The sequence below is a fragment of the Podarcis filfolensis genome (genome assembly GCF_964270895.1).
Source record: "Podarcis filfolensis genome assembly, chromosome: 12".
NCBI classification, from domain to species: Eukaryota; Metazoa; Chordata; class Lepidosauria; order Squamata; family Lacertidae; genus Podarcis; species Podarcis filfolensis.
In genome coordinates, this window is record NC_139614.1 from 20,280,697 (window position 1) to 20,308,612 (window position 27,916).

A 27,916-nucleotide genomic window follows, 5' to 3' on the forward strand; every position below is an offset into this window, starting at 1 on the left:
GATGGGTCTGTAATCTTGTTAGTGTGAGGTATTCATGATATTCCATTCAACTCATTTTTCTTCTTGCTCACCTTTGTTTCAACTTCATCAGGAGACCAGCACAGGTGCCTGTTCCTAGGTACCAATTTCTGGGTCTTCTACATCAGTACAGAGTTCCAGCAGTGATGTTCTCTTGCGGAAGCAATTTAGCTGAGAGATGCCTATTCCAGCTCTGCAGGATTTCTGCTGCAGTTATTAATACCCAAAGGGCTGTTTTAAGTGTGGCTCTATTAGAGGCTTGCGCTAGAGTTCAGCAACCAGCAATTCTTTTTATTCAGTCTCTGGCTATGCTTTGATATAAGACTTGTGAGAAGAGACTATTTTCCTCATAAACTTTGCAGTTTGTCCTAATAATCACTGTTTTGAAGTATTACTTCTCATCCCATTGTTGATATGTATGCATTATGGATGGCATTGTTGTCAAACATTCAGAATGACAATGAAAAACGCAAGTGAAAAGAAAAGTTGTAGTTGTCTTTTTCAAAGCTGTCTTGAACTGCCTAATTAGTGAATGAGCAACCAAGAACAGTTAAAACATCTCTACATAAAAAATTACAGATGGATTCTCTGCAATAAATGACTGTTTGTCCATATGTGTGTTTACATATGTATGTATGTATGTATCGTCAATGGTGGGAAAAAGAGGAGTCAAAATGAAAGGGGGGGGGGGAAAGACCCAACAAAAGCAAGGAAGTTCTGAGCTAAAAGAGAATCCTGGTTGCCAAAACCAATTCCCCTTACTCAACCAAGCCATGCACACCCTTAGTCTAGGAATGGCTGTTTACCCAGTCACAGGGTGGGTGGCTGTTGCAGCGCATCATGGCAAAATCTCATCCCCAAGGAGCAACGCTGGGGCTAGGTGGCCAGCGGTTGGGGAATCCCTGGGCTAGCTACTTGGATTGGCCCCAATTCCTTTGTCATACTGTAGTTTTAGAGGGAACAGGGCAAGAACTGAGCACCTTTGATCCATTTGTCTTGTAAGATGGGGCTTTAGCTGTTAGCCTCTGATTTAAGCTATTTTTATGATGCCAAATTATAGAATCAGATTCCTACCAATATAGGCTACCCAGTTCACTCTACCTTACATGTAACTTTTGAAGTGCCATTTAATTTCTCATGTCTTGTAATGACTCCTCATCAAATACTTTGTTTTGCAATCCAAGCAATTTCACAACTGTGAATAAAGGAGATGGATCAACTTCAACTAAAAGATAGCCATGATCAAAGACTGATAACAGCACTTATTTATTAATAAAGTTCATAATAAAGAATGTTCTGTGGGAACTTGCCAAAGTGATGTTTTCTAGGTCAAGTTATTACATGTGCTAAGCACTGCGAAGCTATTATAATTTACCTACACTTAAATAGAAGGGCAGTGAGTGAGTACATCATATAGAGTTTAGGACCCCAATTCAATGTGTCCCTGTCTAATTCTTGGAGCATTTGGGCTGATTCATATGTTTAAAGGTAGGCCCATATTTCATCGTCTTGTGGATTCAAGATTTTAGAAAGCTGATGGAAGGGAAGATGAAATAGTAATAAGCTCTGTGTGAAAGTGTGTCTGTGTCTGTATGGATAAAAACTGATAAATGTGCCATCAGCTCAAAATGTAGATCTTCTTGGTGACAGTTGCTATGTGAAATGTTATGAGATAGAAATTATTGTCATAATTAATAATAGGTAAAAGTTTTCCCTTTGATGTGCTATATTCCATATTCCTTAATTAAGAGGTTGTGCCTGTGTTTATTACTGTAACTTTCTATTTTGTCGTATTGGTTCAGTTGCCACCCAGAATCCAAACTCCCCCCAGACTTAGGCAAAACTATTAATACTTCAGTTTAGAAATCTTAAATTTTTAATCCTTTACGCATGGAAGCATACAATATAGACATCCACAGCTTTAATCTGAATACACAAACACATACACAAATAATAGTACAGTGAGCCTGCCACTTATGCAAGGGTTCAGTTCTGGGGGTCCATGCACAAAAGCAAAATCATGAAAAGCTAGGAAGCCCCTGGAACCACCCCCTGCATGACCATCCCTACTTGTCCAGAGCAGGCCAGGCCCTCTGCCTCAATTACCCGGTCATGCAAGCGGCTTTCCCTCATGTGACCTTCTCAGAGCCCAGAAAGCAAGGCAGAGGAACTAACAAGCTTTTTCTGTGATGGGTTTTCCCTGCTCTCCATTCATTCATTTTTCAGTCATAACCACCTAAGTAAATTAAACGTAAGTGGCAGGCCCACTGTATTTGGCATTCCTACCCAACTAGGAATAATGAAATACTGTACGATAGTAATACAATAGTAAGGTAAAAGGTAAAGGTACCCCTGCCCATACGGGCCAGTCGTGTCCAACTCTGGGGTTGCGCGCCCATCTCGCTTAAGAGGCCGGGGGCCAGCGCTGTCCGGAGACACTTCCGGGTCACGTGGCTAGCGTGACGAAGCTGCTCTGGCGAGCCTGCACCAGCGCAGCACACGGAAACGCCATTTACCTTCCCGCTATAAAGCAGTACCTATTTATCTGCTTGCACTTAAGAGTGCTTTCGAACTGCTAGGTGGGCAGGAGCTGGGACCGAACGACGGGAGCTCACCCCGCCGCGGGGATTCGAACCGCCGACCATACGATCGGCAAGTCCTAGGCGCTGAGGTTTTACCCACAGCGCCACCCGCGTCCCTGAATACAATAGTAATAGTAATCAAAAGAGTTACATATTAAGTAATTTGGACAGTTTGAAAATCAAAGTTAAAAAACTGACAAAAATGTCACTTTAAAAGACTGTGGACACAAAATATTTCTTGGAAATGGGAAATAATTTACCAAGTTCTATAGAATAAGGACAAAGATCACAAAAGAATGCTCACCAGCTGTTTTGAACAGCAAAGCACACTTTATATTCACTGTAGGGAGGCACAAAAATAGCCTCCCGATGGACAAGGATCTTAGTCTAGGCTTGCCATATGTCAGGAAAATTCCTGACATGTCCTAGTTTTGGGCAACACTATATTAGCTGTGACCATAAAGTTGATTGATTGCTATGTATGTTTTTAACTTCTAGTTCACAATACTGGATATTCTCTATTGTCCACTATAGATCTATAGCTATAGATCCACCAATACATTGGGTACTTGTAAACCATTACAATCAAGTTATTTATGAACTCTCTATAGTCCTAGTAACCTTCAAAAGCGATAAGAAATTAAGGTTTGATCCTGGCTTGTTCTTACTAACCTTAGCTGAAATTAAGCACAGTTCCCTGGATTTGAGTAACATGGGAAACGGTGGTTAGTTTAAAAGCAAAAGCTCTTCTGACATAAAAAAGAAAAAGAAAGCAGATGGAAGAGTGCATATGTAGATTTGTTCACAGAGGAGGAAACCATGGTTTCCTACTAATTTTGAAGCAGGTCAAAGCCACTAAAACAAAAATGAATATTCCTAAGGGTTCCAGACATGTTCCAGTATATGACTTCCAGTACATGACTTAACAATCTCAACTTTCCTCTGAGCAAAGTTCAGACAGAAAATTTGCTGTACACCAAAATATCTCCACTCAACCTTCTACGTAGTCCTCACTTTGTGGGTCTATTATCAAGGCCAATTGATCAATATCAAATGAGGTCATTTTCACCAAATGATAAGGTAATTACTTTATCAGCATGCCCCTACTGATGAATTCTTTATACTTGATCTTGACAGTTATTTCACACATCATAGTTGCCTTTGTCATAAGATAAATGTAATTACTGGAATAGCCCCAACATTTTAAAAATAGGTTTCACTTGCAGGTTTTTAGCAGTGCCACTCATCCTGTCAGATTGTGTGGTTTGAAGTGCTATGAAGTCATGTTTAGAACTGAGGCCCTATAGAAGAGATTTTATCACATTCCTCAAAACAGATGGTCAGGACACTAGAGCGCTGCACCAGAGCACTTTGTGGGTGGAATTGGTATTATCTCGAGTTGTAGAGCCATAGGATTGCCAATAACCCCTATAAACCAAGTATTTTAGGGCAGATTGACAAAAGGAGTTTTGGTTGTCTCATTCAATATGTATGCAAGTAATTAGGAAAGTGAGCAACAAAATCAGTTGTTATTTCAGCAAACTGATAGCACCCACTGCCATATCTCTAGCAACCCTGGCACAGTGAAATTGATATAGAGACCTGATGAGGGTGTAATGTGGATGTGGGTTAGCAAGTGTCACTCAACACAGACAGCACATGAATAACACTGGTGAGTAAGAAAAGACAATCTGAGGTATCTATAGTGTTTGCTAGAGATTATCATATTGTTATAGATTTATAGGGGTAGAATATAGGGGGGTGTCAAAGCTAATTTCCTTAGAGGAAATAGCAGACCCAACTGTGTAATAGGGCATTACCCACTAATAATCTTCTGTTCTTAGCACATGTAAAAGCTATTTAAGCAGGCACACTTCCTAGGTTGCATATTGGACACTGAAGTCCTAGTCCAAATCTCTTTGTGAGATGACCGCCTGGGGGATTAGCCATGAGAAGTTCAAAGCACCAAAGGAAATGGGTGTTGGAATACAAATGAATGGAGTCCTCCCTCCCTTTCTCTGTATATAAAAAGGGTTTAGTTTAGTGAAGAGGCTTGGCAGGGATGTAACCAGGAAGCAAAGAGGAACAGTTAGGTTGTGATGTGCCCTGCACAGCAAAAGAGGTTGCCCAGAAAGGATGCTGATGCTGCTACTATGCAGTAAGCTAGCACGTTTTTGTTGCTGCTGTGAGCCCCTCCATTGAAAGCTTCTGGTTATATATGTGTAAATAAAACATATATCAAAAAGACACTAAGGCCTTCTATAAGCACCAGGCACCAGAAGAAACAGAGACCTGAATTTTGGGATGCACTGGTGCACTACAAAGAATGCTCTCTAATAACATAGTCACCTCTTCTAGAAGCAGATAGCCCCACATGCTGTGATGTTGTTATCCTGATACGAAAAGTGGTATGGAATATGGCTGTGTATATATATATTATCTAATTTTAATCTGCAGGCCTAAGTGCATCAGATCTATTTATAAGCTTACAGTCAGGTTTAAGAAGCTCCTCCACTCATCTGCCAGTGAGCCTATTTCTTTTTGCCCTGTTATCTTCCTTCCCCTGTCCGTTCAGTCAGCACCTATTAGTTTCTGTCAGCTACTGCTTCCATGTGTTCTGCCATGCCACCTCCTATCCAAAAGGTTTTTAAACTCTAATAATACCCCTCCCATCTGGCTGGGCTTCCCCAGCCACTCTGGGCAGCTCCCAACAGAAGACTAAAAACAGAATAAAACTTCAAACATTAAAAACTCCCCTAAATAGTTGCAGAACAGCCAAGAATATCTATAGTTGGTCTCACACTTGATTAGTTTTCTGATGACAGAAATTGAAGCTGTTTTTGACCAGGACCAGATTATTGAGCAGGCTGTTGAAAAGTCTGATCTAGTGATCAGAGTGTTGGACTAGGACCTGCGAAACCAGGATTAAAATTTTCACTTGGCCATGAAGCTCACCTTGGGCCTGTTACTGTGTCTCAGCCTAGCCTATCTCACAGGACTGTTATGGGGATTAAATGAGGAGGGGGAGAACGTATCTACAAACCAAATGTCTGGTGGAAGATGGAAGGCAGAAGATGAATTTCCTTCAGAGGTACAAGTCAAATAGGGGCTTGCTCCACTTAAATGTTGAACACCTGCCTCCATCACCCACCTCACCTGCCACCCCCAACAACCTAGCACATTAGTGGGTGAAAACAGTGGATGTGGCAACAGGTTCTCTCCAGTTTTACAGGGAAATATCAATTCCAACAGCAGAGGTAACTACCACCACAAGTTCCAGAATCCCCCTGGCAGGATAATTGTGTCAATTTCCACAAGCCAGAAAGCCCTCAGACTTGGCACATTTTCAGTGAGACAGAAAAATAACACATCTGGGGAAATGACTATCTATAGGTCCTTTTTACGTGAAACACCTTTGCCCCATTTGTCCTTGTTAAGTAGTGCAGTCCCAGAAGGGCTCTCTCATGTTTGTTTTTCTTCAGAAGATGCAAATCAGCTTGTAGAAATTATAGGAAACAAATGCTGCTTAGACTGCACAGGCAGCGGAAGATTCATGTTCTCTCTGTAAGAAATAGTTATACAGCCATTGCACAGATATATGGGTATACTGTGCTTACACGTTGTGTGAACCCCCTTTGCCCTGATCTGTGGATCAAGTTGCTAATGTTTTGTTCGTAAGGATTTGAACATAAGAGGCGGGGGACCCTGAACTGTTTAAATCTATCACTAGAGGATAAAGTATCTACCAAAGTATTAATATTAACATGATTATGGGAGTGTTATCAAGAGTGCCTTTATCTTCTGATTGCAAACAATAGCTGCCTGAAGGAGAGTGATACCCTCGAGTATTGTGGGATGAAAACCAACTGCAGCTTTAGAGCCACATAAAGTCTACTTGTGGCTTCAAAAATCAGAAGAAAATTTCTTGAAACCACAATTATGAGCAGTTAGAGAGTAAATGAATCTATTTTTCATCACCTTGGGCGGTGAAGGGAAAGCATTTGAGAGTTATATTGATAAGAGAAAGAGAGAAGATATTCAAACACATTTAATGTTTGTTTAATTGATTAAGCTAGATTTGGAGCATTTGAGACTTCATAAAGGAGATTTTTTTTTTGCATAAATATTCAAATATATGTAACAGCTCCAGAAGATTAGTCTCTGTTGTATGCTGTAGCCTGAAAGTATCCAAAGTTCCTCTCTAAATTTTAAAATTTTATCTAATTTTTAATCTATTTAAACTAGATTAACTAATTAATCTGATTTTCTAATACATTGCCCTTCAATATAAATATTCCCAGGGCAGCTTACAAATTGGTTACCACTGGGTGGGTTTACTACAATCAAGACAAAGGGCTGTTAACTCTAGTCAAGAACCCTATAATGGCAACCCATGCAAAAAAGGAAAGGAAGAAGAACTCGTCAGGTATCTCAGACTGATGCAAGACATAACAGCAACAGATCTGTTTCTTTAACTGCTGTTACACCCAGTTCACATATCTTTAGATGCATATCACATTGATGATTGGGATCCCAGTTTCAACAGTGGAAATGGCACACTAGTGGAATAGCCCTAAACCCTCTCTGCCTTGTGGTAGGGGCTGCCTGTTGGTGAGTGCAAGAGGGTTAACCTGATGTTCACAATAGCCCCCCTCCCCCTGTTGCTGATCCTTTGGACCCATCACTCAGGCACATTTTATGCAGCCAGGCTCACTTCTAGTAAATCAGAGGTGGACTGAGAGAAAAGTATCTTTGTAGAAGCTGGGAGTGGGGTATAGCCATGAGTAGGGGAGGAAGGGTTCTTTACCCCTATTCTGGTACCCCTTTTGTTCTTGGAAAAAAACCAGACTCCTCATTACCCCTTTTCAGTGTGACTGGGACAGACTCCTATTTGAAAGGCAAACCCAACACCATCATATCTTGTAGCCAGTGCATCATGGCACATGTAAATAAATTATCTGTGCGCGTGCTGGAGGAAGTGAGTTGAGTAACATTATGTGATTAAGAGTGGGGGGTTAATTGTGATTCCTAGAAATAATCATTAGTGTGATATGGGGGCCTCTTCAAAACCAACTCTTGCCCTGCAACCTTTGACATAACTCCCCAATACTCATGTTTTTAATACTCATGTTCTGTAACTTACACTGCTAATTGCCTAAGCATGTACAACTGAAACAACTGCATTTGCTTCTCAGTTTATCAATGCTCCCACTTCCTTCCTATGTTTCCTGTGTTTAATTTCAGACTGTAAGCTCCTCAGGGCAAGGAGCTGCCTTCCTGCACACTTAGGGTGCTATATAAATAATAATAAAGAATAAGTTGAAGGGCATTGGTAAGGTGAGTTTGTGGAAAAGAAAGCAGGTAACACAATGCTTTTCCAGTTTCAAGACTTTATCCCACCTCTCTGGTGGCAGTCCACTGAATAGTTCTGACAAAAAAATAGAAACAAAACAAAACAATGCACCATTTTTAATCCATGCATCTGAGCTAGTTGACATATGAATACCTGGTGGGATGAAGCAGTTTTGGCCCAAGCTTTCAGCTGGGTACTTTGTCATCTCCCTTGTGGCACAAGGGCCAAGAATTTCTGTGGGCATAGTCAAGACCTTGTGTTGTGTAGTTTAAGAGTAAGATGAGGGGGACCCTAACCCTATATTCCTACAATGCTTTCTTTGTGGCTTTCAACCTAACCTAATTTTTAGAATGGTTGTGAAATAAATTTGGGACCTGGAAAATTTATATGCTGACTTGAATTCTTTGGAGGAAGAAGAGGATAAATATATAGTAATTGGGGGTCATGGTTTGATAATATCATTTCTGTTTTGTGTGGAGAATACATGTTTCTTCTTTTTTTCCTTTTAAAAAAATTAATATTTATTAAATTTTTCACTTTAACAATCCAATCAAACAACATTAAATATTCCAAATTATACATAATCAAACCATCCAAATATTATGCCAAATTACAATTTTTTTGAGGAATCTTCCCATGCTCCGAGTTCGGGAATACATGTTTCAGTGCCCTTATTTTCTTCAAAGAACCAAAGTTCATTCACATCAAGCCATTTCTTAAGTTCAAGAAATAAGAAACGGAGAAGATAGGGGTTTTCCAAAAACTGGAAGAGAATTCCCATCACCAGTTTGGATAAATTGATGCTTTTTTAAAAGGGGACGGGGTTTTCATGGTAAAGTTAAGTGCAAGTGAATATTTATTTATCTACCCTCTTACATTTAAAAAGTTCCATTTTGGGAGGCTTCCCCACAAAAAGAGGAATCAGTAGAATATTTTCGATTTTATTAGTAAATAAAGATGTAAGTACATGAACATGCTGCAGAATGTATTTTAACTACAGTAGTGTTCACTTTAGTGGAGCTGGGAGAGATGCTTAATTCTTCAATTTTCAGTGGTTCATGCTCTAAAGATTTTTTATCTTACTTTGTTACCTGAATATTCCCAACTTTGACCATATCTCTTTTAATGCTGCTTTGTTTCTGGATTTTAATTTTAGAATAATCCTATTACCACAGTGCCCTAGTCATGAGCAATTGTTGCTGTATCTGTTTCTCTGGTACTTTGAATGAATGGCTGTATGTTCATAAAAAACCATTTCTTCTAGAGTCTCTCTATAAAAATACCCCTTAGAGAGGACCTATCATTAATCTTGAGCCCAGAAACTATCGGCAAGGGTGGCAAAATGGATCATTGAAAAAGTGCCCTAAAGACAGTAATAGAATCATTTGTCTCTCTTTCATTAGTGCGCCCGCCCCTCTCTCTCTCTCTCTCTCTCTCTCTCTCTCTCTCTCTCTCTCACACACACACACACACACACACACACACACACACAATCAAATTGGGACTACAGCGAAGAAGCTTATGCAGTGAAGTTCATACAGTTGGAGCTAGAAAATGTAAATGTCTTTAATAATTCTCAGATAAATAACCCTGAATATATTGCCTTTAAGTGCTTCATTTATTTCAACGAAATACTTCTCAAAGAAGTGCTCCAGTGTCAGGCCATAGAGAGCACTTTATAAAGGGATATTAATTATATCCTGAAACTTACAAGTGTCATTGGATAAGAGTCCTGCTGTATAAAATACCAATATACCATTTTACTCCATGACTAATTTCAGCTAGTCCAAATCCTGAATTTCCAGCTGAGAACTGGAATTATTTAGCAATTATTTAGCGGAGCATAAATATTTAGAGACAGTTTGTACTAACAAATCTTGTCTCTAGGAGCCAGGCCCACAGCAATATTCGCAGTGCAAGTTTCCCTCATATAAATCAAGCCTCTAACTTCACACCTTCCTTATTTCATCTTTACAATTTTTTGCAGGCTACCCACGCTTGAATATTTATGTGCCACTGAGTCTAAGGTTCTGTGCAATGCCAGCACTTTGGTATATAAAGTAGGCTACTTAGTGACCTATGAAATAATCTATAGAACATGTTTTGATAGTGGAGACATGGTGTGTGTGTGTGTGTGTGTGTGTGTGTTTTAATGTCAGTCCCAACCTGATCCCATAGCTGTTATACTGGCAATTAAATCAACAGAACAGAATGCTAGGACAGCATTGTCACTACAGTGTCACCACGAAAGCTAGATGAGACATGGCATGATCCAGCCCAGGTCATGATGGATTCTTACAAAATGATTGGTGGGTGGGGAGGAGATTTAAAGCACAATATGGATGGGCGGAAACTGTGAGCTAATGCCTTCCCTCTACCACATACACACGCTAAGACACACACATGTTTTTATGTCATCATTCTTCTGGTAGGGGTTATTTCTGGTCACATCATCCTGGTCACAGAATAAAATTGGTTTTTTAAAATTTACTTTCAGGGGGAAATTTGCATCTCCAGGAAGGACTAGGAAATACAGTGGCTGAGACGCAGTACGGCAAGGGGGCAAGAAAGGGCAATACATAACTCACCTATGCTCCCTTCTAAAGAACTTTTGCTGTAAGTTAACGTCATCAGCGGTACATACTTGGGATAGTATTCAACCAGGTTTCGCTCAGAGTTGTTGGCATCTGTCTGTCTCGAGAGACAATGGAGTGCACTTCCAGGGATGAAACCGAACCACTGGAGAATCACAGAGCCCGCTGTGGCAGCGAAGACTGGTAACTTTTACTTGCTGCCTCCCGCCTTGTTTTGCTGCATTAGCAGCACTGAAGTGACCTTTCTTATGGTGCACAAACCTGGGCTGCCCAAACAAAAAACCCCACCTCTTGGCCTTGCTGATGGGGTCCAAAGAAAAGCAGAGCAATACATTTGCCACCAGCTTGGTTGCAGGAGTTGCTGGAAGGAGGCACACAATATGCCACCCACACTGGATTTGTGTAGGGTTTATTCCTTAGCCTTTTCCTTCCCCAAAGATGTCCCACAAGGCAGCGGGTACAGATTTTTCCTCGGGGTTTACTCCCAAAGACTTTTTTACAAATGAGTAAAGCTACAAGGCAGAGGAAGTTTAGGATGAGTTTTCCTTCTCCTAGATGAGCTACCTTCCCAGGTTGACAAGCCCCATCTGCCCCTCACTTCCCTCTACAACACATGCAGTAGCTACCTTCTTGACTGTTGGACCCACTATCGGTCTCCTCTGTTCAATCTGCTGGAACCTGTCCTCACATACAGGGGAAGTCGCTAACTCAACAGGAGTTTAGACCCATCGGCTACCCTCCCCTGGTTTAGCCTGTCAGTCGAAGCCATTTCCCAGGGTGTGGCCGTTTCATGCTGACAGTTTATAGGAGCTACGGGTGAGAGCTGAGTGCAGGCTGGGGACCAAAGGTGGTCAAATTACCATAGAAGGAGCACAACATGTTCCCTAACCGAGGTACTACCCCTTCACTAACACCCCATAACACCCTCACTCAGAGTAGACCCACTGAAATCAATTGATCTACTTTGAGTCAAACTTAATTGGATACTACTTGGAAGTCCATGTAGTTTTCATGATTGTGCAAGGAAGAGGCCAGGTATGTACACTCCATCCCAGGAACTGCTGCTCTTCCCGGACGGGAGGGAAAATAATGCCTTGTGGAGCAGGGGAAGCAGTATAAAATCTTCCACTAATGTATTAGTAATTTTGCATTGTCTTTTTCCTATCCATATTAATGGAATTGTGACCCCTGTCTTCTAATTCAGCAGATGTGCTTCATCAGTGCATACATATTAAATTTTTAACCTGCCTTTCAAGGAACTCTGAGGTTCTCCTCCCCCCTTCAATCTTCTTAACAACAACCCTATGAGGTAGGTTAGGCAGAGAGAGAGAGAGAGAGAGAGAGAGAGAGGCCCAAGATCACCCATTAAATTTCATGGCTAAAGTGGGCTTTGACACCAGATACCCCCCATTCCAGTCTGACACTAACCACTACAACACACTGGTTCTCCACATGCAAGCTAAACTGCATATGGCAAAACTGTGCGGACTCTACAGTTTCAGAGTGGGGGTTTCATGCTCTCACTGCTTAATACACCCAAATAAGAGTGCAGGAAACAGACATGTGGTTGTTCTCTGTGACAAATTCTAATGGGATGGGTTTGCAGCTGAGTAAGGTAAAGGTAAAGGTACCCCTGCCCGTATGGGCCAGTCGTGTCCGACTCTAGGGTTGTGTGCCCATCTCACTTAAGAGGCTGGGGGTCAGCGCTGTCCGGAGACACTTCTGGGTCATGTGGCTAGCGTGACGAAGCTGCTCTGGCGAGCCTGCACCAGCGCAGCACACGGAAATGCCGTTTACCTTCCCGCTAGAAAGCGGTACCTATTTATCTACTTGCACTTAAGGGTGCTTTCGAACTGCTAGGTGGACAGGAGCTGGGACCGATCAACGGGAGCTCACCCCGCCGCAGGGATTCGAACCGCTGACCATGCGATCGGCAAGTCCTAGGCGCTGAGGTTTTACCCACAGCGCCACCCGCAGCTGAGTAGTTAAGCACAATAACAGGACTTGTTTGTCCCAATGGCATTATAACCCTTGGGATGAAAAAGTTCCCCACCCTTGCTACAGCCTATATAATGCGACTGTGTAACACTCTGAAACTTCACCTTGGGGACTAAAAAAAAAGAAAAGAAAAGAAACCAATAATAAAATGCATTTGTTTATTGCTGATGATAAAGCTGTGATAGGTCAATTATTTGTGCATGCCACTGCATTCGACAAAATGGTGTATCTGGTGTAATTCTCAGGCATAAGTTGAAAACTGTGCTAGAATGAGAAACATCTTAAATCTTTATTAGATGGCGATATTAAAGCTTCACTGATACAGAAATATCTTCCATCTGGGTCCCTCTTTCGTTGTTGTTGTTATTGTTGCTGTGAAATGTCTATTTCCCAAAGGAATATGGCCCATTTTAACCTGCTGTGGGACAGAACACCTGTTCCACATATCACTTCATATGTATAATGTACAGCTCCACCATTATCATGCAAAGCAGTCAGGGCAAGTGAAATGACGGCTTCATGGGACGCGCAAGATTTAAAAGCAGCCACAGTTCATTCATTGGTATATCTAGCAGAGAGATTCCTACCCACCCACCCCCAAATCACTATCTTTCAGCCTGCTAGAAAACTTGTGGAAGCTCTGCTCTTTCCTGTCCCTCCTAATAAAAGGGGTGGGGTGCAATAAAAAATAAGCTTCCTCCTACTGTTACAGATTCACTTCTGCCTTATTAGAAATCTGCTTGCAAAGCCAGTCTGTGACATGAGCCAACTGTATCTTGGCTGCCAGTTACATATGATAATGTATGGTCCCAAAGTGGATAGATGGCTGTAATTCACTTGAGGGACTCTGCTTATGTCATAAAGCGCTTGAGCAGTTTATGAACAGCAACAGAACCTTAAGAGTGAATTACAGCCCTGCATTCACTCCTAGGACATCTGTTGTTGTTGTGTTCAATACAGAGTGTATGGATTTTTAAAAATAAATTAGAAGGGGGAAAATCCTCCTTCACCAAGTCTTCAGTTTCCGAAAATGTTGTGCTTTGCTTTAATAAAAAAAAAATCTTCATCTGGAAGTTGCACCTGTTTGGCGGTTCTGGGACAGGTAGATAGTCCAAACCTCTTAAAGGAACATGTCTCCATTCCTGAGGGCGGGGAAGGGCCTGTATCTGTAACAAAGTGCTGCTGTTTCATAAGGAAAGTAAAATTAATGATGGTGTTATCCTGCCAGCTAGGGCTGAATAAAACAGTAGGCTAATTGTGAACTATGTAATGGTCCCAAGCCACCTTTGTGTTGAGCATATTTTGTCAGATGCCTTACAGGGCAAGGATTATGTACCCTCCAGATAATGTCCATATAATGAGCTTACACTATAGTATTAAATGAACACATCAGTCCTGGAAATCAGCCCGGGGGTACAGTTTTGCACGAGAACTAGACATCTCAGGCTGTTACTATCACAACCCACCACTATTCATTGAAAGAACCCACTGCAATGAAATTGGTTAAAACCAGTGTAGGTGTCCTTGGGGATGTTAACAAAAAACAACCTCAGCAGCTGCCACTTCTACCACAACATAGTGGGGAGGAGGGGGTTAGGTACACCTGTCAAAATTTGTTATTCATCTATTTGGGATTCCTTTCCTTTGTAGAAAATAAAACCTTTAATGAACAGCATGCCTTGTTTTTTTCTCTCTGCTAGATTTGCATAATATTTCAATTTATGGTGGCCAGCCATGCATTGCCAAAAAAGGGGAAATGCATCACCACACCACTGACTGGTCCTGCTCCATGTCTTTCCAGATGCATTTGCCTGGCTGGAATGTTATTTATTTATTTTATTTACAAATTGTATATACCACTTCATTATTCACATTTCAAAAGTGTGTACATAAGAAGAATAGACGTAAAATGAGCCATTAAAAGAATAACTTTTATCATAAAAAGATTTTTATGCTGGCTGGAACAAGACAGTCTTACTCGTGTACCTGAAGTTCATCAAGGAAGAAGCCTCAGTTGAGAGAGAACTCAATAGGCTTGAGCCCACTAAACTATTAGGAGGTTTGGAGCAAGGTGCCACCAGTAAACTGATGGTAGCCAACTCTCTTTCTCTGTAACATCTGAACTGGGAATGGTTAAAAAGGCCCTGGACTGGTGTCTGGATGCAGTGGTGGGCTGGATGAGGGCTAACAAACTGAATATGAATCCTGGCAAGACCAAGGCTCTGTGGGTGAGTGGCTCCCAGGTCTGGGAAGTCAGTAAGTTGCCTGCCCCAGATGGAGTTTCTCTCTCCCTGAATGTGAAGGTGCAGAGTTTGGAGGTGCTCCAGGATTCAGTTGTATCACTAGTGATGCATTCAGCACCAGATGGTGAGAGAGTTTGTTAGGGAACGTAAAGTGGTGTGTGGTTGCACAGCTGTCATTGTGCAAGCATATGGGTCCTGAGTGAATGGCTGTGTCAGTAAGAGCACAATCTATTAACTTTATCAGAGGGACCATCTATTAAATAATCATGTACTTGCATTAGGCTGGCTGCAGGACCCAATGCTTCCACCATTGCCTTCTCAAACAGAAAGGCAGCAGCAGGATGATGTCTCCCCTTTATCACTACAGAGTGACAAACAGCAGCTCTGCCTAGTGAGAGAAGAAGTGAGATAAAATGCAGAACCAACATGCCTCAGGGAGGCATGGGACTTCAGAATGTGAGTTATCATAGCATCTAATCTCCCTTAATCCAGTGCTAATGTGCTTGTGTGGCTATCAGGGTTTAATGTCACAAATTGTAAATGGGCCACTGTTTTTTGGAACAGGAATGAAAGGCAAACCATCTTTTTCATATTCAGCCGTGAAGGACTATTCATGGTCTATGATTATAGAGGACCTGACTTGGCTTGTATTATAAAGTAAATCCATACTTAGTTGCTCCTTTCAGTTAAAGCCCCAGCTAGTTTATTTTCTGTGCTCTACCATAAATGCTCTAGAAGACTTTCACCCTGAATTTTCGGTTTACTCTACTTTTTTCATGAAAAACAATTTTAAAATAATGTATTCTCCTTTCTTGAAAATAATTTCAGGTTAAGAGAAGATTTTTGGTTTATGAGTTCTAGTTATGAGATTTACTGATCACCACTCTGATTTCCATATAAAAAGGTAAAGGTACCCCTGCCCGTATGGGCCAGTTGTGTCCGACTCTAGGGTTGTGCGCCCATCTCACTTAAGAGGCCGGGGGCCAGCGCTGTCCGCAGATACTTCCGGGTCACGTGGCCAGCGTGACAAGCTGCATCTGGCGAGCCAGCGCAGCACACGGAAACACCGTTTACCTTCCCGCTAGTAAGCGGTCCCTATTTATCTACTTGCACCCGGGGGTGCTTTCGAACTGCTAGGTTGGCAGGTGCTGGGACCGAGCAACGGGAGCGCACCCCACCGCGGGGATTTGAACCGCCGACCTGACGATCGGCAAATCCTAGGCGCTGAGGTTTTACCCCCAGCGCCACCCGCGTCCCACTGATTTCCATATACAGTATGCGTTAATCTGGGTTAGACAGAATAGCCTACATTAGTAACATATGGAGACAATGAGGCTAATAGATGTAATATGCAGAGGGGGCATAAGACTGGGGACAGAGGCAAGTAGTATGTTAAGTGTCTGTCCCACTATGAGGCAAATCAGCAAAAACAAGGAGTGGGTTTGATGAGTAAACACAAATAAGGCCTCACTTTGCAGCAAGTTGGTTCTGATTCAAGAAATCAATTAAATAATTAGAATTCACAACCAACACCCCCCCTCCATGGCTTCAATGTTTCTGGAAATTTTACACCTCTGTACCTTAGTTACATCCATTAATTTCAGTAGGTCTATTCTGAGTAAAATTTAGTTGAATACAACCCTATTCCCCATTGTACTTTGTGGCCCTTACTTCTGAGTAGAAATGTATAGGATTGAACTGTTAGATTTAAAAGCATATATCTTAAGAACGATTGGAACATGACCAATCCTAGCTTTGTTGTTTCTCCTCAGTTGCAAAGGAAGGGGATTAGAGTGGGTACATGCAGGTGAAATTATAAGTGAGCACAATATGTGAGACTGTATAACATGTTTACAACCTGAATGGATTTGTATGTGCCTTAATGATATTGAAACCTAGATCCCCCCCCGCCCCGTTGAACTCTTGTGAGTTTTCATCATTGATGTTTTGTCTCTGCACCAAGCTCAAAGGCCTATTCTCATAACACCTTCCAAAGTGAAAGCAAGTGAACAGCCAAATAATTCAAATATCTTTATCTCATGGTGGAGCTCTCCCTAGTCACACCACAGGCATTAGAAACTCTTTGACTAGCACATATAGTCTCTACATCATAAATTGTGCTATGACCCTTCAAGCAGCAGGTTAGCTGTTTTTTCTTGATGTACCATACCCTTGCAGATTTGATCATCCTCAACCATGGAGCATTTCCAATGTTGCCGTAACACTCAGAACCATAGTAGCTCAATAACCTGACTTTGTGTTAAAGATTAGCAGCTTGACTCAGCAACCACTGAGACTGGAACACTATATTCCCACTGCAGTTAATAGACTACTTTTAATCATGAGTATCAGCTCAGTCCTGTGACCAGCAGATAAATGCTTATGATGATGCATATCAACATCTGCACATCATTGCAAAGCATTATGTTCTGTCAGAGTTACAGCATTATTGTGCTGGCTTCATAGGCAATTACGCACCAATGTTTAGCACCTGAATTCCAGTAAGTTTTCTGGCATATTTAAGTTTCTGGAGTTAGTTGAAAACCACTGCAACCACACATACAGCTTGCACCACATTCAGATAAACTGGCCAAACAACTCTTTACAACAAGAAAGGCTGAAGACTATATCACCCAGCTGACACTACCACTTAGCTGACAAGAGGCAAGTTATGTGAAACCTGAATCTACAACCAATTAGAACGAAGCAAACTGTGTGAATGAACCCCTTGGCTATCATATCCCTTAGTAGGTTAATAGAATCCTGAGTATGGGATTAATGCAAAAAAGTCACCTTGATTCTTTTGTTTTTCCTTTGTTCTAATCTAGCATTTCATTATTCTTACCCTCTAAAATTCAATAAAGCCTCAAGGTCTATGTGCCAGATCAGAACTTATTAAAATACCACCTTCAGTGTTTTTCAGACCTTCCAAATATCAAAGCAAGTGTTGAATTAAACATTCCTGAAAGGGAATGCTTCAAAGTACTGTTTAATATGTTTAGGGTTGCCCTATCTATCAGATTGGCTAATCTAACTAAATCTAGCAGGATAGGAGGAGAAATCCACTTGGCGCCATGAACTACTGGAGAACACTTTCCCCTTTCTGACTACTAAGCTTGCTGTTTAATTATACAAATATTTGTGGGTTTGGCTACGGTGAGTACTAATTTGTTATTCTAGCAAAAAGCTTCAAATTGTTTGGAGCGTGCTGGGAAAATAGTCACTGCCTTTACGCGCATGACACGCTAAGCTCAAGAAAAACCACTGTGCTACTGAGGGACCTTACAAGTAGGTGCTTGTAAAGAAAATAAGTTAAATTCCCAGTAGTATGCTGAAAATCACAGCTTGCAAAGACCTGCCTAGTGGGCACTGAGCAAACATGCTCACTTGCATATTGTTTTTCAAGTTGTCACTAGTTAACATTTCTTATTTTTCTAGTAAATGATGTTCATAACGTATGTATTTTTCTTACCTTTAATAGAAGAACGTGGATCTAGTTCCTTGACATCTGCTGTTGATAGTTGATATGTCTTCGGTCTAAACCAGAGTCGGGGAACCTCTTGTCTTCCAGATACTTTTGGACTATAACTCCAATCATTGTTATGCGTTGTTTAGAAGTGCAGTGCAATGTTGAAACTCATAAGTTTGCACCAAGCAGAGGTAGGTCTGGCAGGCAACAGCCATGCAGAGCCTAACTTGTCTCTCTTGACTTTGGCTATCTGCCTTACAACTATATTTTGATCAGTGCTAGAGACAAATCTGAGCAACTGCTAATTCTTATTACTTTAACATGTGAAGGAACAACTATTGTAGCTACCACTAAATAGGCCCTTCTTAATTTGCCTTGTCAGTGGTTACCACAGCAATAGCTATAGAGATGTTAACAAGTGAAGACCTGAGAGGATGTGTTTCACCTGGCACCAAAAATGTGTAAATGGAGGCACCTGGGAGAGATAGGAGAGCATTTTGCAGGTGGAGGGACCTCTGAAAACAACCTTTCTGCCTCACCACAATCTGGAACAATATACTGTAGTTGTGCAATTGCCCTTGATTTGCCAGCATCGCTCCCGTGCTTTCTTTGCCAAAAAGCAAGTAGCTAATTCACTTGATGTCCACTTTCTTTGATATGTGTCCTGCATTATTGAGATTCAATATCATGTTGGGCAACTGGGATTGGGCTCTGGTATGTTCAGGGCAGGACTATGGGATAGAGGTCCAGGGCCCCATGCGACAGAATGAGCAGGACAGACCCCAAATGCAGCAGAGCCAGCTCACAAACCTAAAATCTAAAATGACCTCACTTGCACCACTGATTGGGCTCAGTTCCGCCACATTCCCTAACACAATGTAGGAAGGAAACCAGTGGGCAACTTCATAAAATGGAGGGCGGGGGGGGGGACTGCTATTATTATTTGTTGAATTTCTATACCGCCCTATACCCGGAGGTCTCAGGGTGGTTCACAGAACAAAATCAAAATATAAAACCACAAAGTATATAGTCTAAATAAAAACAACAACCCAATAACACCTCCCCACACACAAAAAACACCACATTTTTAAAGGGCATAAGATGTCAATCAAATCAACCAAATCAACAAAATCAACAAAAGGAGGAGGAAAGGAGCAATATGGGTAATTCAAATAGATTTACGGTGAGTCCCTAAACTAAAGTAAAAAAGTGAGTGGAGGAATGTGTGTTGTAATTTATTTATCTATAGAGTCTCTCAGAGCTGTCTCTGGCTACACAGTCCTGGGCTGGGGCGCAGCTTGTAGGCCTCAGTCTCTGTCGCTCTCTGACTGTGGAGCTGCTACTGTTAAATTAACACTATATGGGGATGGGAATAAGAGAAAATTGCTGTCATATCCTGCACTGTCTCTGTTTGTGCTTCTTTTTATTCACTCTATAGTCTCTTTTTCTTCTCCCGGAGCTTCACCTATCCCCTCCCTGAAGCTCTTCAACCAATTTACCTCAGGATTTCCTCAGAACTCCCTTGCAATCTCCTCAGAAACCACCTTTCAGCCCCCTACCACAACCTAAGTGCACCCCCCCCACACACACACAAAGGATGCTCTCCGGGCCTCCCATTGGGTGTTGCACTTTTACAAGACAACACGTTATTCCGCGGGGTTTCGACATTTTGATTCTTCCTTCTTTCACCTGCTCCCTTTCCTCTGTTGGAATCTGTTCTGAGGGAGAGTTGAATGGACATTGTGGTAGGTGTCTTCACAGGCGAAGGCACGAAAGTGTCAGAGACTCCCTTCTGCCAATGAGGATATTTTGATTTCTGCCAAATCCCACCCCCAACTGCAGCCCCCTGTGCCACAACCCATAGAGTCGCTCCAGGAAGTCCCCTAACCCATAGGAGTGCTTTTCAAGGCACACAGGACTGTAGTGGAAACAAGATGCAATGCCTCCTTGTGTGAGAGCAACTCCACTCACAGCTTTCTGCATACTATTGAACAGCTGAGTGATGAACTGGGGTATTTGGGATGGGGATTCCCCCATTCCCTGGAACCTGCTTTCGGTTTCGTCGTCCCGCAGACCTGGCCCGGAACCAGTTTTGCTTGTGAGGATTTATGAGGCCATTTTTCCAAAGTCTCTAAGCACTTTTTTGAGCTAATTTACTCTCCCCCACTCACTCCCCACCCTATAAACCCATCATCAAATTCTTCAGTGGTGCTTGCTGCTTCTAATTTGCTTATTTTGATGAACAGAAAAATGCAAAACAGCCAGCAGCTTCTCATTTGCCCAAAAAGGAAAGCAGAGGAAGTCTGTACAACAAACACACAGGAAGGGTGGCTAATGATATAGGAGCATCACATACGCGGCAATATGGGAGCATTCTTCTCTTGATGCATGAGAGACTTTAGCACGTGCATTGGATTAATGGATGGGAGACAAAGAAAAGGGCCTTGAATTAACCACAAAAGCAATCTATGGATGGCAAGTATCTCTATAAAGTGAATATATAGCATATTAATCATAAAGCAAGCAGCTGAATGCATGTAAATTAGAAAAAAAGGCTTGTATATAGGATACAGGGCATGCAGAGTATGTCAAAGGATGCCTGAATTTCTGTGGGATTTGCATACAGAGGGTGAAAAATATTGCTTCTTTTTTTTAAAAAAAAAGTAGTTCAAATAAGCAGGTCTTTATAGTAATTTGAAGTAGAATGGAAACCAATTTTTGATCATATACACAATGATAAAGAATATTGCAATATGCTTTGTCTTGATTCCAGTCTTCTGACCTTAATCATAAAGAATATGTTTTATTCCCGGATGTTATTACCATTGTTCTATTGGGAGGGGGGGGGGTTAGATTTCACAAAATGTCTGTTTCACTCGGCTGTCCATAGCCTGCTATCATACATATTTGTCTGAGCAAATCTCTCAAACATTCAGTCATGTTCTGCCTTCTCCAAGAAGTGGGAAGGTCGTCATCTACCATGTAAATTGCCTTTGTAAGAAAGGGCACTGGGACATTACCTTTGGAATAATCTGTTCTCTTACAAATGCACAGGTTGTCCAGGCGTTCTTGGAGCACAGAAGCTCTGCTAATCCTAAAGCAACATCAGACCAACACGCCAAAATTCCTGGCAAATTCAATAGCCAATAGAAAATTACTCTGTTTGACAGGATGCAAACAGAACGTGTACGGTGAGCATTCTTATGTCCATTTGTTTCTTTGACCTCTACTAGATTAGGGAGTTTTAAAACAGAATATTACGCTGTACAGCCTCTAGCCAGAGTATATTGCTATTTTTCACATCCTCGTTCCATTTGGAAGCTATCAAACTTCTTTTTTTAAAAAAGTCCTTTGTTGTCATCGTCATTGTAAATACATTTTTTGTATTTTGCCAAAGTTTCTTTGCTTCACCCCACTGCCCACAGTCTGCCATCATGGCTACTGGTCTGGAACAAAGCTCTCAAACATACTGAAAACTGGCAAGAGGAACTATGCAAAGCAGAACAAAACAGTAAACCAGCCATTAAGCAGAGAGTGGGGAAAAACAAAATAATGTTGAAAATCTTGGGAGAATAATATTTACTTCAGGCAGACTCTTTCTTAAACTCATGAAGCTTCTTTATCTTAAGGGTTAGATGTGCAGGGTTTGGTTTATGAGAGACCCATGATTAAATCTTGGCTCAGCCATGAAACGCATTGTCTGGCCTTGAGTATATCTATGGTTGCCATATTTCAAAAAGTAAAATTCCTGACACCCCCAAAGTTGTTGAGCTTTGGAGCTGTTTCCACTGTTTTTCCCATCGTGTTACATCTGGATTTTCCCCTGACATTTTGCCGATTCGGCAACATTCCCCCCAACGCCATTTTTACACCCCCAAAACAGGACATGTCAGGATTTTTCCTGATGTATGGCAAGCCTAGTATATCACTCTTTCCCCCAACCAGCTCAGAGGGTGGCTGCAATACAGTATAATATAAGGATTTATTGAAAGCCATGCATATCATTCTTAGTACAGCTGAAAAAAAGACTGCATTTATACTTAATGTCCAAGGGTGCAAGAAACCTTGGGATTGAATTATATAGAAGTTGTATTTCCCCCCATTATACCCCCTACTAGAAGCAACATTTTAAATCACTTGCCTTGTGTCAGATATTCATATTCACCCTAATCTTGAATTGTTCAGAATATGCTTAGATGGGCAAATGTATATTACATTCACTAATAACAGGCAAAACAGATAAACAGCCTTACACCTCACATTACATATTCAATTTCCCTAGGGATTCCATATCTTTAGAGACAACACCTATTGCTTATTAGATTTATCTGTGTGGGTCTGTCCTGCATTGGACATTCTGGCCTATTGGCTAAGACAGACTGTTGCTTTCGTAATGCTGAAACCTAAGAAGAATTGCATTTATAAATGTGGAACTGGAGCTGCCTCGGATTAATGGCCTTCCACAGCTGAGTTGGAGTTACTTGCCAGAAGTTTTCTTCTGGCCTGGAAGATTTCTGTTCTAGAACCATGACATGAAATTGGATCCAACTGATCATGATAAAAATTGTCCTTCCAACATTCCACTGACAATTCTTTAAAACATCAGAGCCTTTAATAAGTGGTGCGATCTGCACAGGTACGGCTCTACACCTACTCTAACTATAATCCATGCCAACTTGGGCCAGTGCAAAGCTGGAGAAGCAGGTGTGACTATTACTGCAATAAACGGATCTGGAGTCTAACCTTTCCTACACATGTACTGCCAATTTAATTAATGTCAATTTATAAATATACTTTGCTTAATATATGTTCCCAGTATTGACTAATACGTACATTTATACTAATAAATCTTGCTGTCACAAGATGAACAATTTGTTTTATTATTTTCTGCATCTGCAGATGATATCAGGTCACACTAGGTACTCATACTTTAGGGTTCAGGGTTACCATCCTGCCTGTTGTAACGATGGAGAGCTTTGTTCTTTAGGTATGATACCACAAAAGTGGGTGTCCCTGTTAGTCACTGATAACTTGCATCTTTATGTCCACATCTGTTATTATGATCAGGAGGACAAACCAGATCTTTCAAATTAATTTCATTCATTGGTTGTGCAGCATCCTTGGGTGGCATCTTCTGGAACGGCCGATTTGACTCCTCTCTGGCGCCGTCTAGAGGCATCAAAGTGCCATTTCATTGGTATGATGTCTGCTATCAATACAGTTGAACTTCTGAACCGTGAAGCTAAGAAGAGACTTCAGCGTGTTTTATATTATCTAGGATATAAGTGAGATATAGGACCTAAATCCACAGGTTTTTGGACTAGGTTTGTGGTGTCTGTGTACTCACCACATACTACCATTCCTAGTTCTTTCTCCATGGATAGAAATAGAACTTCTCTGCATAATAATTAAGTGCATTCAAGATGAAAATAACAAAAGGTCCTAAGGTAGCAGTGCAGACTGAGACAAGCTCGTCACTGACTTTGTGGCTTCTGCACAACATCAAGGCTGAGCTTATACAGCCCACTTCTATAGTTAACACCTGTGTAACGTTCAATAAAGCAGTCCCACAAGTCTCATTTGGTATCTCCAAAGTGTCGTCTGTTACGTTCCTGTCAATGATGGAGCACATAATTCATTTAGAGGGGCAGGTTGAAGTGTTCATGAATGACAAATTAAGATTTACTCCTAACATCCCTGATGAGGTCTTGTTGCATTTTTGAGGTTTATAGATCTGTTTCACGGGAATGTTCTTGATAAAGTTGCATTTGTGGGTTGTTTATTCAATGAACAAAGTAATCCATTATGTATTTGTATCTGGTTTAGACATGAATTGAGATCAGGAACTTGTAAGAAATTATTCCTAATTTTTGCACAAGTCGGAACAAAACCCACCCACTCGGGGAGGGGAAATCTGTTTCGTATCAGACTGCATGGAATGTGGCCCTATGTACTTAAAAGGTTTCCAAACATAAATGTTTGACAGCTCATACAAAGGCAAGAAAATCTCTAGTAAAACTTAATAAAGATTAAATAAGATATAACCCACACATAGAGTTAACCAAACAATGTTGCTATTCCATATCTCTCCATCGCCCCAAAGTAATCTAACAAGCTTATAGACTTTCTAACAGCTTTCCTGCTCTATGTTCTACTTCAAGACTGAGATATAGTTATAGCCACTTAATTTTGTATGATTCACAAAGTGATATAAAAACTACTTAAGCCAGCATACAGGTGCTTTAATCAGAGAGATTCTTTTTGGCTTTGGTGAGGCTAAGCTAATTTAAGTCTGTACTTTCAGTGGTTTGTGAATCACACTGTATTCCAGATTCCTGTAAGGATCCATGACAGAAACTCTTCCACCACTACTCTACCACCATTGCTCTATAATTTGGATTCTCTGTCTCACTTGCAAGGTTGGTGATCTTCTAACTGGTCTGGAGCAAGTTTGCTAAAGTAGCTGAGTAGCTGAATACCCACAAAAGCAGAGTAAAGAAACTGAGCAGAATCAGATGTTGTACCAGCCAGGAATTTTACAGCCATTCTTGGTGACCTATCCTTTCTTAGAGCATTACCAAAGTCCTTGTAAGTGGAGCTCAGTGATGAGAATACATGCATAAATGCTTTCTGATCTGGACTTCCACTCAGACTTCTTCTTGCCAAGCCTATCTATAGATCAAGTCACACAAAAGGAACAGCCAGTTACAAATCATTTCAGTTCAGATTATCACAGGGCCTCACCCTGGACTATAATACGTGGCATTCCACATCTGCAACAAATGCCACACTTCTGAATATTCTCCATTACAACAGCCACCTTGGCTGGATCTAGACACATCAAAGAAATGTTTCCATTTAAAGCACTGTAAATTTAAACAGGGAAAACTGGTAGAGAAAAACGGGACACCACATCGCCATCTGGTGGCACAATGTTATATTGCATATACAAAGCATATAAATCCCCTTTTCTTTACCAGTCTAGCTGAGTCCCTTGACTCCAGTACCCTTCACGTCACAGCAGCGAAAGTATGTGGAAGCCAAGACATTTTGTTTCTGGATTTTAATATCTCTGTTATGTTGGTCTGATGTATACATATGCACACACACATTTAATATATCATGTATGAAAATATAGAGTTGCTCCATTTGTATGAAATTGCTCTATTTGTATAGAGTTGTATGAAAATATAGAGTTGCTCCATTGATTCCCACTGCTGACATTCTGGGCAAGTGGTGGGAAATGTGCCACCTTTGGATATGTTAATTGAAATGATCCCGGTTAAAGTTTCATTTCATGGATCAATAAAATCCTAGAGAAAGGTGTTTTGAAACAAGGCAATTATGAGCTGTCTTCTTATTGCACTGTATACACACATAAGAAATATTCACTATGTGAAACTTACATAGTTAAAGTAGTATTGTGACTTTCGCTTGACGCTGTCACATTAAAAGCAAACATAAGAACTGGGCTTTTAGGAGTTGCTGATTTGTTAATAGTTCACCTCTTGCTAAACAGCTTTTTCTGGGCATTGCAGCGGATTGAGGAAAACTGCAGTAGATTGTGGTTAAGAACTGGACCAATAGAGCAGAAAAGGTCCTTGATTGTCATGTATTTGCTAACAAAATCTTCATAAAATGCTGGATTTTCAAGAACAGATTGTAAAACTCCTGCTTTCCCAACTTGGGAATACTGTAATGCACAAACCACAACACTGGACTTAGAGAGACTTTGTTTTGGAGCAAAACCAACCCAAAGATAAATCTTTCCCTTTCAGGAGCTAAGCTTCTGATCTGTATCTTGAGCTACTTGCTAAATTTGTTTTTGCTGCTAACAAAATTCTCTTACTTACTCTTTCCTCTTCCAGAGAGTTGCCACATTCTGATGGTCAGTTCACTGACATTTCTCCAGCCTAAATGAAGTACAGACATGACTGTTCAACTTTTATGTCCTTTAGAATGACGAGGTGTAAAACACAGGGTGGAAAGGTGAACTAACCAACCTGGCATTTGCTTGGCTTGTTCACCTTCAGCATTTTAACCTTGTGTCTTGACTGAGGAAATGTGTCCTTCTCTGATGGAATTATAGTGTGGCCAATATAAACACAATGGCCAGCACCAATTCCCAGATGTTTTCAGTGTGGATGCTTCATGCCAGCTGCTTGTTCAATCAGCTTCGACTGAACGCTGCCCTGTGGTAAACTCATTGTAGACAATCTTCTTTCCTGCAGTGAAGTGATGGTTTAACATCCTCCTAAATTATCCTCCCCCTCTCTTGCTCTGACTGTTGGAAGCAATGCTAAAAGATACTTGGAGACTGTAGTTTATGTGTGAAGCAGACAGATTGCATCTCTAACATCTAACACGCAATAACAACAATAAAGCAGCCTGACGTGTGTTTTTCTGTGTAAACAGTTTCTTCTGAACATGGAGCCAGTGAAATGTTTTGAGATGTTCGACTTTTATTACCGTATTTATCATCTCTTTTGTAACATTTCCTCATGGAGCCACATTTGTGTATTTTACATTGTCTGGAGAAATAAAAAGTGTTTAAACATAAAATACTGATATGATAGGCATTTTATGAGAGCCCCCCCCCCCAGGCAGTTTGTGCACACGGACAAGTCGTGCTGGGACAATTTTTAAATGATGTGAGTAGGAGTTCTGTAAATATCTCGGTTCCAAAACTTAGTGGGGAAAGTGGGGCCTGGAGCTAAAATAACATTGAGAGGGAAGGAATAGGCTGACTGATTGTTGGTGCTTAAGGAATCCAATATAGAATTTGCAATGGTGATTTTTATTTTTAAGTGCAAACATGATCAGGTGGTCTCCCCAAGAAATGCATATGTCTAACAGACATTGGCAAGTGATGAAAGATGACAGTAAACTTGCATTTCATTGGTACAGGATGCGATCTATCCAAAGTCCAGAAATCCTGCCATGAAGTCCTGTTTGTGACATGCATTTCCAAGGCACGAGATGGGTACAGAGTGACAAAGATATTCAACAAAGACTGGAGCACATCACACAAACAAATGTGTGGTCCATGTAGCAACTCAGCAAGATATCACATCTGTATCATTTCCACTCTCCTATTTAAAGGGACCAAGTAATTGGTTTAAATGATTTCTAGCTAATTCTAGATCTTCTTTATTGAAATGTGCCTTATAAATTAAGTAATTAAAATTCCAAAAGATAAACTAATTTCCCTTAAAAATAATAAATTCAACAAGATTACATTTCTAACAGGAAGCTTTTGATTAACATGACAAAGAGATCACCGAATCCTATAGATAGTTAAATAAATAAATAAATAAACGGACCTTTGTTTATTTATTCATTCATTTTTTATTAGTTGCTAATGGATATTAACAGTGCAAGCCTGTTCTTGATATAAACTTTCGTGTGCATAGAGAGCTGAAGGGCACTGCTGGCATTATTGGACAAACAGGCCAAACCCTATGCCAAAGGATAAATGGACATAAATCTGACATCAGGAATCACAAGACAGAGAAGCCAGTAGGAGAACACTTCAGTCTCCCAGGACATTCAATACAGGATCTCAAAGCAGCTGTCTTATTACAAAAGAATTTCAGAAACAGACTTGAAAGAGAAGTTCCTGAATTACAACTTATCACTAAACTGAAAACTATGGAGAG

General features: G+C 40.9%; 2 long non-coding RNA genes across 5 annotated transcripts in view; one reads left to right on the forward strand and one right to left on the reverse strand.

Moving 5' to 3' along the window:
* Positions 1-27,916, reverse strand: part of LOC310745589 — a 232,257-nt gene that overhangs the window by 67,209 nt on the left and 137,132 nt on the right. The window contains exon 1 of one of the 3 annotated variants that reach the window (XR_014540193.1): positions 18,261-19,398. The exons of the other annotated variants lie outside the window; for them this stretch is intronic. This is a non-coding gene — a long non-coding RNA (uncharacterized lncRNA). Of the gene's footprint in view, positions 1-18,260; positions 19,399-27,916 lie in introns of those variants that run through there. 3 annotated transcript variants of the gene reach the window in all.
* LOC310745591 lies at positions 1,368-26,819 on the forward strand. 2 transcript variants are annotated; one of them, XR_014540197.1, is made up of 4 exons: positions 1,410-1,506; positions 15,156-15,244; positions 21,312-21,448; positions 26,126-26,819. It is a non-coding gene; the product is annotated as an uncharacterized lncRNA (long non-coding RNA). The 2 variants fall into 2 exon arrangements; XR_014540196.1 differs by lacking the exon at positions 15,156-15,244 and having other exon boundaries at positions 1,368-1,506.